This window comes from Prionailurus viverrinus, chromosome A1, assembly GCF_022837055.1.
Source record: "Prionailurus viverrinus isolate Anna chromosome A1, UM_Priviv_1.0, whole genome shotgun sequence".
Taxonomy (NCBI): Eukaryota; Metazoa; Chordata; class Mammalia; order Carnivora; family Felidae; genus Prionailurus; species Prionailurus viverrinus.
This window is the reverse complement of record NC_062561.1, coordinates 84,052,884-84,065,577: the sequence shown is the minus strand read 5'-3', so window position 1 is coordinate 84,065,577 and position 12,694 is coordinate 84,052,884.

Sequence of the window (12,694 nt, the reverse complement as noted above, 5' to 3'; positions counted from 1 at the left end):
CTTTATTTGAGGTGACAGCATCCCAGAAATTGTTCTCTTGCTTTATGATGTTTTATCTTCCCCAAGAGTCACTGAGGTACATCCTCACCTTATTTTCTCCTTTTACAAATTAAATAATTTAGATTCCTAGGGCATCTGCCTAGCACAACATAATTTATCTCAGGGAGGATTTGTGTCTCAACTCAGATATTGGGGCTCAGAGCCTATAATGCTGTCTTAGCTCTCTAAAATACTATCTTCCTTCCACAGTCTACAATTCGGAATAACCCCTCACTGTTAGTTTCATCTAATAAAATAAATATTGTTGAGACATTTGTTTCAGTTTTTAACTCCCAGAAATAATTCCCACTCAAAGAAGAGTCAGTCTTAGTTATTCTGTAAAATTTCAGCTTCAAGAAAACAAAATCATCATCCAATATTATAGAAGGAATGTGTAGTCTTTTGTCCCTATATAATGGAAATAAAAGCCTGTTTCTTAACATGTTGCAGTAAGTTATTGTTATATTAAATATTCAATCAAAAAAGAGCAATTAAGATTACACTTATCCTGATGAGCACTGAGAAATGTATAAATTGTTGAATCAATATATTGTACAATGGAAACTAATATAACACTGTACATTAATTATACTTGAATTTAAAAAACGCATTTGCTTTTCTACATAAAAATAGATGATGGGGAAAAGTTGAGAAAATATGTTCAAGAATTAATAGTATGCATCAGAAGGAGAACAAGTCAAAAACAATAATTACCTTTTTGCTTTTGCAGTTCTTTTTATATGATTGAACTCAGCATCAAATGATGCTGCAACCCTTTATCCATATGAGTAATGGAGTGTGGCCATGGTTAACTGCATAAAGATAAACAGGAAAGCGAGTCTATCCTGGTTTTATTATGCCCATCATGGGAGTTGATGAACTTTGCTATTGCAGAAATTCCTTCTGGAGCTTTGAAGAAGAATGCAATTAAGAGACCGAAAAACAACCACAAAAGGTAATAGGTATCTATGTTGCACTGTTCTGTGTCTCTCATGTCTTTTTAAAATCTTTTGTTATTAATAAACTGGAAATCTTAACCAATATAATCTAAAACTTCACCATCAGCTATAAACTCTTATCTGTGAAATAGAGGACAGTTTATAAGTAGCCTTTTTCACATTATAAAATATTTTTCTTATATTGTATATATCTACCCTCACTCCATTTCAAGAGTATTGTGTGAGATATTGATATAGTTCTCTTTCAATGATGCAGCCTCTGAAGCTCATGGACTAAATGATATGTCAACCTCTTTGGTTAAGTTTATTCTTAGGTATTTTGTTATTTTTGGTGCCATTGTAAATGAGATTGTCTTCCTAATTTCTTTCTGTTACCTGATTAATAGTTTGTAGAAATGCAACAGATTTCTGCATACTGATTTTGTATACTGTGACCTTACTGAGTTTATTTAGCAAATCTAGTAGGTTTTTGGTGGAGTCTTTAGAGTTGTCTGTATATGGTATCATGTCATCTACAAATAGTGAAAATTTCCCTTCTTCCTTACCAATTTGGATGCCTTTTATTTCTTTTTGTTTTCAGAATGCTGTGGCTGCGATTTCCACTACTTTGCTGAATAAAAGTGATGAGAGTGACTTTGCCTTTTTCCAGATCTCAGGGGAAAAGCTCTCAGTTCTTCGCCATTAAGTATTAAATTAGCTATCAATTTTGATATATGACTTTTATTTTGTTGAGGTATGTTCCCACTAAATTACTTTTTAAAAAAAATATGAGTGGATGTTATACTTGGTGAAATCTTTTTCTGCATCAATGGAAATGGTAATTAAAAAAAAATCTTTCTTTTGTTGAATGATGTCACATTGATTGATTTGCAAATATTGAACGACTGTTTCTAGAGAATTTTTGCATCTGTATTCTTAAAGGATACTCAACACCGTGTCTCTTTATTTTTGTAATCTTTCATTTTGTTGGTATCTGGGTAATGCTGGCCTCATAGAATGAATTTTGAAACTCTCTTTATTTTTTTTTGAAGAGTTTGAGAAGAATAGGATTACCTCTTCTTATTTTTTAATATGAAATTTATTGTTAAATTGGTTTCCATACAATACCCAGTGCTCATCCCAACCAGTGCCCTCCTCAATACCCATCACCCACTTTCCCCTCCCTCCCACCCCCATCAACCCTCAGTTTATTCTCAGTTTTTAAGAGTCTCTTATGGTTTGCCTCCCTCCCTCTCTAACTTTTTTTTCTTCCCCTCCCCCATGGTCTTCTGTTAAGTTTCTCAGGATCCACATAAGAGTGAAAACATATGGTATCTGTCTTTCTCTGTATGACTTATTTCACTTAACATAACACTCTCCAGTTCCATCCACGTTGCTACAGAAGGCCATCTTTCATTCTTTCTCATTGCCAAGTAGTATTCCACTGTGTATATAAACCATAATTTATTTATCCACACTGAGATATTACCTCACACCAGTCAGAGTGGCTAAAATGAACAAATTAAGAGACTATAAATGCTGGAGAGGATGTGGAGAAACAGGAACCCTCTTGCACTCTTGGTGGGAATGCAAACTGGTGCAGCCACTCTGGAAAACAGTGTGGAGGTTCCTCAAAAAATTAAAAATATTTCATTCTTTCTCATTGCCACATAGTATTCCGTTGTGTATATAAACCACAATTTCTTTATCTATTCATCAGTTGATGGACATTTTGGCTCTTTCCATAATTTGGCTATTGTTGAGAGTGCTGCTATAAACATTGGGGTACAAGTGCCCCTATGCATCATCACTCCTGTATCCCTTGGGTAAATTCCTAGCAGTGCTATTACTGGTTCATAGGGTAGATCTATTTTTCATTTTTCGAGGAACGTCCACACTGTTCCAGAGCGGCTGCAGCAGTTTGCATTCCCACCAACAGTGCAGGAGGGTTCCCATTTCTCCACATCCTCTCCTGCATCTAGTCTCCTGATTTGTTCATTTTAGCCACTCTGACTGGCGTGAGGTGATATCTCAGTGTGGCAATGAGAAAGAATGAAATGTGGCCTTTGTAGCAATGTGGATGGAACTGGAGAGTGTTATGCTAAATGAAATAAGTCATACAGAGAAAGACAGATACCGTATGTTTTCACTCTTATGTGGATCCTGAGAAACTTAACAGAAGACCATGGGGGAGGGGAAGGAAAAAAAAAGAGGTTAGAGAGGGGGAGAGCTAAAGCATAAGAGACTCTTAAAAACTGAGAACAAACTGAGGGTAGATGGGGGTGGGTAGGGGGTAGGGGGGTGATGGGTATTGAGGAGGGCACCTTTTGGGATGAGCACTGGGTGTTGTATGGAAACCAATTTGACAATAAATTTCATATTCAAAAAAAATTGAAAATAGACCTACCCTATGAATCAGTAATAGCACTGCTAGGAATTTACCCAAGGGATATAGGAGTGCTGATGCATAGAGGCACTTGTACCCCAATGTTTATAGCAGCACTTTCAACAATAGCCAAATTATGGAAAGAGCCTAAATGTCCATCAACTGATGAATGGATATTAATTCTTCTTAAACGTTTGGTAGAATTCACCTTTGATGTCATCTGGTCCTGGTCTTCTGTTTTTTGGTAATATTTTCTTTACTGATTCAATTCATTGCTGGAAATGAGGGTGTTCAAGTTTTCTATTTCTTCCTTATTTAATTTTGGAAGGTTGTGTGTTTCTAGGAATTTGTTTATTTCTGCTGGATTTTCCACTTTGTTGGCATATAATTTTTCTAATTACCCTTTTATAATTCTTTGCATTTGTGTGCTATTCATTGTCATTTCTCTTCTTTCATTTCTGATTTGTTTTTGAGTCTTGTCTCTCTTGTTTATAATGAGTTTGGCTAAGAGTTTATCAGTTCTGCAGGTCATTCAGAGAATGAGCTTTGCATTTAATTGATATGTTCTATTGTGTTTTTTTCTTTGTTTTTGTTTTTATTTTCTGATGTGTTCATTTCAGCTGTAATCTTTATTATTTTCTTCCTTTTACTGGTTTTGGATTTTGTTTGCCTTTCTTTTTCTAGCTTCTTTTTTCATAACATTAGGTAGTTTCTTTATTATTATTATTTTTTTTTTGCTTTTTGAAATCTTTTTTTGCCTATCACTTCTTACTTAGAAATGTTTTGTTACATACCAAATATTTTGGACTGTTGTGTTTTTATTTTCATCATCTTCAAGTATTTTTTTAATTTCCTCTTTGATTTCATTGTTTAGTAACATATTGTTTAACCTTCATAGTTTTGTGTTCTTTCAAATTTTTCTTGTTCAGATTTTTTTGTGCTCTTCCAGATTTCCAATTTCATAATGATGTTGTCAGAAGAGATGCATGGTATGACCTCAGTATTCTTGTGATTGTTAATCTTGTTCTGTGGCTTAATAAATGTTTTATTTTGGAGAATGTTTTATGTGCACTTGAAAATAATGTGTAATCTGCTATTTGAAGATGAAAAATTCTGAATGTATCTGTTAGTTTCATCTGTTCCAAAATGTCATTCAAAGCCACTGTTTTCTTGTGAATTTTCTGTTTGATCTATTCATTGATATAAGTAAAATGTTAAATTCTCCTATTATTTTTTTTAAATTTTTAATTTAAATTCCAGTTAGTTAATATAAACTATAAAATTAGGTTCTGGTATAAAATACAGTGATTTAAAACTTCCAAACAACACCCAGTGCTCGTCATAAGTGTATATTTAGTCCCCATTACCTATTTAACCCATCCCCCACACACATCACCTCTGGTAACAATCAGTTTCATCTCTATAGTTAAGGTTCTGTGTTATGGTTTGCCTCTCTGTTTTCCCCTTGCTCATTTCTTTTGTTTCTTTAATTCCACATTACTGAAATTATGTGGTATTTGTCTTTCTTTGATCTATCTCACTTACCATAAATCCTTCTGGCTTCATACATTTCATGGCAAATGGCAAGATTTCATTCATTTTATTCCTGAGTAGTATTCCACTGAATATGTACACTACTTCTGGTTTAACTATGCAGTTGATGGACACTTGAACTATTTCCATAATTTGACTATTATAGGTAATGCTGTTATAAGCATCAGGGTGCATGTACCCATTGGATTAGAACTTTTGAATTATTTGAGTAAATACCTAGTAGTTCAATTGCTGGGTCATGGGGTAGTTTTATTCCTAATTTTTTGACGAACCTCCATACTGTTTTCCAGAGTGGCTGCAGCATTTTTCATTCCCACCAGCAATGCAAAACAGATCCTCTTTCTTCGCATCCAAGCCAACATCTGTTGTTGCCTCAGTTGTTAATGTTAGCCATTCTCACAGGAGTAAGGTGATATCTCATTGTAGTCTTGATTTGTATTCCCCTGATGATGAGTGATATCGAGCATTTTTTCATGCGTTGATAGGCCACCTGGATGTCTTCTTTGGAGAAGTGTCTATTCATGTCTTTTGCCCATTTCTTCACTGGATTAGTTGTTTTTTGGGTGTTGAGTTTGATATGTTCTTTATAGATTTTGGTTACTAACCTTTATCTGATATGTCATTTGCAAATATCTTCTCCCCCTCTATCATTTGCCTTTTAGTTTTCCTGATGGTATTCTTCACTGTGCAGAGGCTTTTTATTTTGATGAGGTCTCAATAGTTCATTTTGCTTTTGTTTCCCTTGCCTCCAGAGACATGTTGAGTGAGAGGTTGCTGCGGCCAAGATCAAAGAGGTTTTTGCTTGCCTTCTCCTCAATGATTTTGATGGCTTCCTGTCTTACATTTAGTCTTTCATCCATTTTGAGTTTATTTTTGTGTTTGGCATAAGAAAGTGGTCCAGGTTCATTCATCTGCATGTCACTGTCCTGTTTTCCCAGCACCACTAGCTGAAGAGACTGTCTTTATTTCATTGGATATTCTTTCCTGCTTTGTCAAAGATTAGTTGGTCATACGTTTGTGGGTGCACTTCTGGGTTCTCTATTCTGTTCCATTGATCTGAGTGTCTGTTCTTGTACTGGTACCATACTGTCTTGATGATTACAGCTTTGTAGTACAGCTTGATGTCTGGGATTGTGATGCCTCCTGCTTTGGTTTTCTTTTTCAAGATTTCTTTGGCTATTCGGGGTCTTTTGTGGTTCCATACAAATTTTAGGATTATTTTTTCTAGCTCTGTGTGAAGAATGCTGGTGTTATTTTGATAAGGATTGCATTGAATATGTAGATTGCTTTGGTAGTGTCGACATTTTAACAATATTTGTTCTTCCTACCAAGGAGCATGGGATCTTTTTCCATTTATTTGTGTCTTCAATTTCTTTCATAAGCTTTCTATAGTTTTCAGCGTATAGATTTTTCACCTCTTTGGTTAGATTCATTCCTAGGTATTTTATGGTTTTTTGTGCAACTGTAAATGAGATCGATTCCTTGATTTCTCTTTCTGTCATTTTATTTTTGGTGTATAGGAATGCAACTGATTTCTGTGCATTGATTTTATATCCTGCAACTTTGCTGATTTCATGAATCAATTCTAGAAGGTTTTTGGTGGAATCTTTTGGGTTTTCCATGTAGAGTATCATGTCATGTGCGAAGAGTGAAAGTTTGACCACCTCCTGGCCGATTTGGATTCCATTTATTTCTTTGTGTTGTCTGATTGCAGAGGCTACGACTTCCAACACACTGTTGAATAACAGTGGCGAGAGTGGACATCCCTGTCTTCTTCCTGACCTTAGGGGGAAAGCTCTCAGTTTTTCCCCATAGAGGATGATATTAGCGTTGGGTAGTTCATATATGGCTTTTATGATCTCGAGGTATGCTCCCTCTATCCCTACTTCCTTGAGGGTTTTTATCTTATTATTTTTTTTTTAACGTTTGTTTATTTTTGAGACAGAGAGAGACAGAGCATGAACGGGGAGGGTCAGAGAGAGGGAGACACAGAATCTGAAACAGGCTCCAGGCTCTGAGCTGTCAGCACAGAGCCCGACGCGGGGCTCGAACTCACAGACCGCGAGATCGTGACCTGAGCTGAAGTCGGACTCTTAACCGACTGAGCCACCCAGGCGCCCCTTGAGGGTTTTTATCAAGAAAGGATGCTGTATTTTGTCAAATGCTTTCTCTGCATCTATTGAGAGGATCATATGGTTCTTGTCCTTTTTTGTATTGATGTGATGAAACACGTTAATTGTTTTGTGGATATTGAACCAGCCCTGCATCCCAGGTATAAATCCCACTTGGTTGTGGTGAATAATTTTTTAATGTATTGTTGGATCCTGTTGGCTAATATCTTGTTGAGGATTTCTGCATCCATGTTCATCAGGGAAATTGGTTTATAGTTCTCCTTTTGAGGGGGTCTCTTTCTGGTTTGGGGATCAAGGTAATGCTGGCTTCATGGAGTTTTTAAGTTTTCCTTCCTTTTCTATTTTGTAGAACAGATTCAAGAAAATAGGTGTTAACTCTCCCTTAATTGTTTAGTAGAATTCCCCTATAAATTCATCTGGTCTTGGACTCTTGCTTTTTGGCAGATTTTTGATTACTAATTCGATTTCCTTACTGGTTATGGGTCTGTTCAAATTTTCTATTTCTTCCTGTTTCAGTTTTAGTAGTGTGTATTTTTCTAGGAATTTGTCCATTTCTTCCAGATTGCCCATTTTATTGGCATATAATTGCTCATAATACTCTCTTAGTATTGTTTTCATTTCTGCTGTGTTGGTTGTGATCACTTCCTCTTTCATTCTTGATTTTATTTATTTGGGTCCTTTCCTTTTTCTTTTTGATCAAACTGGCTAGTGGTTTGTCAATTTTGTTAATTCTTTCAAAGAATCACCTTCTGGTTTCATAGATCTGTTCTACTGGTTTTTTTTTTTTTATTTTGATAGCATTAGTTTCTGCTCTAATTTTTATTACTTCCTCTCTTCTGCTGGTTTTGGGTTTCATTTGCTGTACTTTTTCCAGCTCTTAAAGGCGTAAGGTTAGGTTGTGCATCTAAGATCTTTCTTCCTTCTTTAGGAAGGCCTGGATTGCTATATACTTCCCTCCTTTCACCACCTTTGCTGCATCCCTGAGGTTTGGGGTTGTGGTGTTATCATTTTTATTGGCTTCCATGAGGTTTTTAATTTCCTCTTAAATTTATTGTTTAGCCCACTCATTCTATAGTAGAATGTTCTGTAGTCTCCAAGTATTTGCTACCTGTCCAATTTTTTTTCTTGTGGTTGATATTGAGTTCATAGCGTTGTGCTCCTAAAATATGCATGTTTTGTCTCAGGTTTTTGTACTTGTTGAGGGCTGATTTGTGTCCTATTATGTGGTCTATTCTAGAGAACGTTCCATGTGCACTGGAGAAGTATGTATATTACGTTCCTTTAGGATGAAATATTCCGGAGTGCTGAAAATGGCGTCCCCATCTCCCCAGTCTCTAGTATCCGAACTCTCTTCTCCCTGATCAGCAATCAAGCACCCGTCCTTTGTCTTCGGCTTCTGTCCACTCCCTGCTTTTACACAGTCCAGGCAGCACTTCCATCCTCAGTTTTGTCTCAGATGTGGCTGTTTTTCCCTACCTCTTACTTCTGAGGGACTGAAGCTTTGACCTATTCTGCCCCTCTGCAGGAGAGTCTCACCAAGCAATGGCTGGGTGCTGGCTACAACCAGGAATGTTTGCTGGACTGTGCTGCTGCCAATGCCCAGAGACTGCATTCAGGTGCCAGCCCGCCCTACAAAAACTTTGCAAGATAGTGTAGCAGCAGCATTTCAAGGATTATGGAAAATAACAGCACACATCTGGCACCAGGCTTCACCCTTAATGACCTTGTTCCAGCACCAGCAAATGTGGTTGTTCTCCTGGGTCCACTAGGCCTTGCCTTTGTGGGACCCACACAGCCTCTACCAGGTGTCCTCCCAGCAGGGGAACCAGCTCTCCCCGTGTGGCCCTAAGACCTTTGGACTCTGCTCTTCTCCAGAGGATTCACCCTTCCCACTAGAGCACCACCAGGTATTGAGCTGTGGAGTTTTAGACTCTGTACTCCTCCTGTTTATAGAGTTAATGGAATTTAAACCCTTTCCTTTCTCCCTTTCTAGTTCAATCCCTGCAGCTGTTTCCTCTTTTCCACTTTCTCTCCAGCTGCTTTTGGGAGGGGAGTGCTTTTACCATACTCTCTCCCCATCTCCATCCTCTCCCTGCATGCAAAATCAGCTCCCTGCCCTCCACAGCTTCTCACTCCCCCAGTTCACCTCTCTGTGCTGTGTACTTGCTGAGTTCTGTGGTTCAGGTTGTGCAGATTTTTGTGTTAATCTTCAGATCAGTTTTCTAGGTGTGCAAGATGGTTTAGTGTTGGTCTGGCTGTATTTCATGGATGTGAGACACATAAAAATCTTCCATGCTGTTCTGCCATCTTGGCTCCTCCCAACACCAGCATTCTTCACAGATCTAACGAACAATCCTAAATTTTGTATGGAACCATAAAAGACCCCGCATAGTCAAATAATGTTGAAAAGGAAAACCAAAGTTAGAGGCAACTTTATTCTGGACTTCACACTGTATTACAAATATACAATCATCAAGACAGTATGGTACTGGCACAAATACAGACACATAGATCAATGCAACAGAATGTAGAACCCAGAAATGGACCCACAGATGTATGACTTGCTAATCTGGGATAAAAAGGGAAAAAATATCCAACAGAAGAAAGAAAGTTTCTTCAACAAATGGTGCTGGGGAAACTGGACAGTGACATGCAGAAGAATGAAACTAGACCATTTTCTTACACCATACACAAAAATAAATTCAAATGGATGGAATATCTAAATGTGAGACAGGAAACCATCAAAATCCTCAGAGAACTCAGGCAGCAACCTCTTTTACCTCTGCTGCAGCAACTTCTTACTAGACACATCTCTGGAAGCAATGGAATTAAAAGCAAAATGAACTATTGGGACCTCATCAAGATAAAAAGCTTCCACACAGCAAGGGAAACAATCAACAAAACTAAAGGCAACTTACAGAATGGGAGAAGATATTTGCATATGACATATTGGATAAAGGGTTAATATCCCAAATCTATAAAGAATTGATAAAACTCAACACCCAAAAAAAGAACCCAAATAATCCATTGAAGAAATGGGCAAAAAAACATAGACACTTTTCTAAAGAAGACATCCAGATGGCTAACAGACACATGAAAAAACATTCAATGTGACTCATCATCAGGGAAATAAAAATCAAAACCACACTGAAATACCACCTCACACAGATGTTGCTGAGGATGCGGAGAAAAGGGAAAAATTTGCACTGTTGGTGGGGATGCAAACTGGTGCAACTTCTCGGGAAAACAGTCTGGAGGTGCCTCAAAAACTTAAATATAGAACTATGCTACCACCCAGAAATTGCACTACTAGGTATTTATCCAAAGGATACAAAAGTGCTGATTTGAAATGGCACATGCATGCCAATGTTTATAGCAGTGCTATCAATGATAGTCAAATTATGGAAAGAGTCCAAATGTTCATCATCTGATAAATGGATGAAGAAAATGTTGGTTTACATATACAATGGAATATTACTTGGTGATAAAAGAATGAAATCCTGACATCTTCAACAAAGTGGATAGAATTAGATTGTAGTATTATAAGTGAAATAAGTCAGAGAAAGACAAACGTATGATTTCACTCCCATGTGGAATTTAAGAAACTCAACAGATAAACATAAGGGAAGTGAAGGAAAAATAAGATAAAAACAAAGGGGAAACATACCATAAGAGACTTTTAAATACAGAGAACAAACTGGGCATTGCTAGAGGGGATGTGAGGGGATGGGCTAAATGGGTGATGGGCATTAAGGAGGGTGCTTTTGGGGATGAGCACCAAGTTTTATATTTAAGTGATGAATCACTGGGTTCTAATCCTGAAACCAATACTACACTGTATGTCAAGAAACTTGAATTTAAATAAATAAATTTAAAAAGGAAGAACAATTTTCTAACTTGTTTTTAGATGCCAGAAGTAGAAGTCCATATCTGTTGATTGTTTGTTTGTTTATTTATTTATTTATTTATTTAGGAGAGAAGCAAATCATGAAACAGACTCTTAACTATACAGAACAAGCTAAGAGTTTCTGGAGGCAAGGTTTGCAGTGTTAAATGGGTGATAGGTATTGACAGCAGTTGTGAACATGTGTGTGTGTGTGTGTGTATATATATATATATATATGTATGTATATATAATATATATTTTAAATATATTTGTATATTAAATTATATGTTATATATATTTATTATGATTATAGATTATATTTATGTTTTTAACTTACTTTGAGAGAGAGAGAGCAAGTGGGTGAAAGACAGAGAGAGAGGGAGAGAGAGAATCCCAAGCAGGCTCCGCAGTATCAGCACAAAGCATGATGCAGAACGTGAGCACACAGTCCATGAGATTATGAACTGAGCTGAAATGAAGTCAGACACCTAGCCTACTGAGCCACCAGACACCCCTATATTGTATTTACAAATATATATTTTTGGTTCAAATTTGTGTGTGTGTGTGTATGTGTGTGTGTATATACATATATATATATATATATATATATATACATACATATATATATATATATACAGAGAGAGAGAGAGAGAGGGAGAGAGAGATACCATCTCAATAGATTTAGGAAAAGCACTTGACTAGGGGCATATGTATATAATTTAAGTTTTATTTAAAATCAATGAGTTAAATACCTTTACAAAAAATACAAAAATACACGAACAGCAAATGAAATGTTAAATATGTGATATATGTCAGTGATGAATCACTGAATTCTACTGCTGAAACTAATATTAGATTATTACAGGTTTGAAGTGAAATCACATTGTAGTTTTGATTTGCATTTCCCTGTTGATGAGTACTGTGAGCGTCTTTACATGGGCCTGTTGGTCACCTAGATGTCTTCCTTGGAGAAATATCTGTTCATTTTTCTGCCTATTTTTAATTGGATTGTTTTGGGGGGTTTTGATTTGTAACAGTTCTTTACATATTTTGGATTCCAACCTTTTTATCAGGTATGTCATTTGCACATGTCTTCTTCCATTCAGTACATTGCTTTTTTTGTTGTTCATTTTTACTTTGCTGTTCTGAAGTTTGTTGTTTTGTTTTGTTTTTTAATTTTCATAGTCCATAGTTTATTTTTGTTCTTATTTCTCTTGTCTCAGGGGACATATCTAGAAATATGTCTGTGAGAAATTACTCTCTGTGTTCTCTTCTAAGATTTTTATGGTTTCAGGTCTCACACTTAGGTCATTAATCCATTTTGAGTTTACTTTTGTATATGGTGTAAGAAGTAGTCCATTTACATTGTTTCATATGTAGCTGACCAGTTTTCCCCATACCAGTTGTTGAAGAGATTGTCCTTTTACCATTGAAAATTATTTCCTGGTTTGTTGCAGATTATTTTAAAATAAAGTTGTGGCTATATTTACGGGTTCCCTATCCTGTTCCATTGATCTATGAGACCATTTTTGTGTCAGTACCTTACTGTTTTGATTACTACAACTATAATATAAATTGAATTCAAGAATTGTGATACCTCCAGTTTTGCTCTTCTTCAATGTTCCTTTGGCTATTCAGGGTCTATTGTGGTTCCAAATAAATTTTAGAATTCTCTGTTCTAGTTCTGTGAAAAATTCTGTTGGTATTTTGATAGGGATTAAATAAAATGTGTAGATTGCTTTCGGTAGTATATACATTT